Source organism: Tamandua tetradactyla, chromosome 3 (genome assembly GCF_023851605.1).
Source record: "Tamandua tetradactyla isolate mTamTet1 chromosome 3, mTamTet1.pri, whole genome shotgun sequence".
Taxonomy (NCBI): Eukaryota; Metazoa; Chordata; class Mammalia; order Pilosa; family Myrmecophagidae; genus Tamandua; species Tamandua tetradactyla.
The window spans coordinates 162,972,982-162,975,651 of NC_135329.1; the positions used below are offsets into that span (position 1 = coordinate 162,972,982).

Genomic DNA, 2,670 nt, shown 5'->3' on the forward strand with positions numbered 1-2,670 from the left:
ATGCCTATTTTTAGGTGTGTTTGTTTGTCTTAAATTTTGATACAGCTGCTTTAGTAACCTACAAATAAACAAAACAGCTGCCTCTAAATGAACAAGCTGCAACTGATTGTGATCATTTTATTTATCATCAGAGGTCTCTGCTTCTCAAAAAAACATGGGCTTGAATGAAATAAAATGAAAATTTGAATAAATTTTTAAAATCAAACATGACGTTTGAAAGAACACTGATTCCAGTCACTCCTCCCCTCCTGCAAATCCCTCTGCATTCCTCCACCTCTGCCTTTAGTGGATCATCAAAACATTTGAAAAGTACAGCCATAAACAACTCTATCCTTTCTCAACACACACACACACAAACACACACCCATTCTTTCACATTTTCCACCTATCATAGCATTTAATCATTCATATATATATATATATGCTTTATGTTATCGGCAGTGATTTTTTTCTTGTCATTCATTTTTTTTTTTTCACAAATAAGACTTTTTATTTGTCACTTTTAAAAGTCTGAATTTTAAACAGATTCTTGGACTGGTGGCTCATATCCATCAGCTCGCTCCACTTTAGCACCTGTCTCATCTCCAGTTGCTTTTCCAGAACTACTACCTTCACCATGAAGCTCCATGAGTTTTCCCAATTCAAACTTGGGCTTCTTCAGCATCTTTACTTTTCTAACAAACACATCATGGAGAGGATAGATAGACTGGCAAGCCTTTTCTATGTCTTTACCAATGCTGTCTGGAATCAGTTTGTTGACCACTTCTTTCAAGTCATTTGTCTGCACCTCTCGGGTCATGATTTCCATCATCTTCTTCTGGATTTGACGGACCTGTTGGTGCTGAGCATAAGAGGTCTTCCGAATCTGATTATTGCGTTTTTTTGTAAAACCAACACAGAACAGACGAAGCAAATAACCATCGGTAGTTCTGACATCAACATAAGCTTCAATCATGGTCTGCCATTTTTTGACCATGGAACACATTTTGTCACGGGTAAGATCCATGCCATGGAAGTTAGTTAGGCAGTTTTTGCCCTGCACATCCTCAGTAATCAGCTTGAATTTTCTAAATGCAACTTCATCATTCTGCAGATCAGCAAGGCTCACTTCAAAAACATGACCCTTAAGGCCATCAGATGCAATTTTGGTTCCTTGAGTCCTTGTAATTAGGGTTTTCCCAATATTTCTTATATTAAACATTGCTGGTGCTTTCACATCATACCAATCTTTCTTAGAAAATGGATCAACCACTTTCTTCTTGGCTCCTTTCTTGCCACCTTTTGTGAGGCGCTTGTTCTTGCCAACCGCCATGGTGCCGCGCCGAGAGCCAAAAGGCTCTTGTCATTCATTTTTATTAGTTTACATATATTCAAGTTTTTCAAGTTTCCCCCACTGAAAGAAACATTAAAGGAGAAAAATGCCTCTACTTTTATTGTTAACACTTCAAAGTTCACAGAGAACATAATACAGAAAGTTGCCTATCTTTAAATGGCTGTTCTTTCAAAAGTTTATTCTAAATTAAAATATATACCATAGAAATAATGGTAAAAGTGGTCATGAGAATTATATATCAGGCCACAAAAACATACATAATTTTTATGCACTTAAAAAAACATATTCTCCATGAAATAGTAATGAAAAATAGCTTATTAAAATTTTGATGGTTATACAAAAGACAAAAACAATAAAATTAATGGTTTATTTTTAGAATTTAATTTAGGCTGACTTATTTAAAAAGCAGCTTCAAAAGCAAAGAATTAAAAAGTAAATTTTGAAAGATTCTAAAAGTTACTTATAAATTTGCTAAGGTAGGTTGGAGTTCTGGGAAGATGACTGAATAGGGTAGATCAAATTTAGCCCTGCTCCAAGGAAAAATTAGAGAAGGAATGGGAGGGCGACTGAGACAGCAATTCAAGTATGCAACTGACCTGGGAGAGCCTTTTGCACCACATAGGGCGGCACTGGTTGCAGAGGCTGAGGAGGTGAGAAGCAGAAAACTGGGGCCTAATGCAGAAGTGTGGAGCCCATAGGAGTGTACAGACAGGGAGACAGGGACTAGGAAGCAAGTCAAGCCATGTTTCTTGAATGTGCTATACTCACAAGTGCAGTCCCGTGACCCATGACTCATCCCACACACCACGTACTTGAACCCCGTCACTTGCCCCATTCCCCTTCTTCCAAACACCACCACCCCACTAAATCCCTGTGCATGTACCCACCCCACACCCACACCACAAGTGCAGCCCAACCTACCTTCCCCCACCCCTTCTGAGAACTACCTCTCCCTCCCTGCTCCCTGCTCCCTGCAGGCTCTCATGAGCACATAAAGGCTGTGGGCACTAACTTCATATCCAGGCTATACCTGCTAACCCCCACCCTGCCCATAGTGTCCCATTGTCTCACCCCACACCCTCTGAGTTTTGCACATCAGTTTATGGCACTCCTAGCACACACATGCGCACTGCCCCCAATTATGCACCCTCAGCTCTGGAAACATCAGTTTACATGCCTAGACCCGCAGATGTACACAGCCCTTAGTCATGCTTCCTAGCTTTTGAGAAAGCACTGACATGTGCAGTCAGGTCACATCTGCCCCCAGTCCATGAAGGAATAAGGCCAACCCATTGCCATACTTCTGCACATGTGCTCAAAGGGCTCTGCACCCTAAA

General features: G+C 40.5%; 1 pseudogene; it reads right to left on the minus strand.

The window, feature by feature from the left end:
• Positions 1–468: 468 nt before the first annotated feature.
• On the minus strand, positions 469–1,331 carry LOC143676451 (small ribosomal subunit protein eS1 pseudogene; annotated as a pseudogene).
• Positions 1,332–2,670: the final 1,339 nt, after the last annotated feature.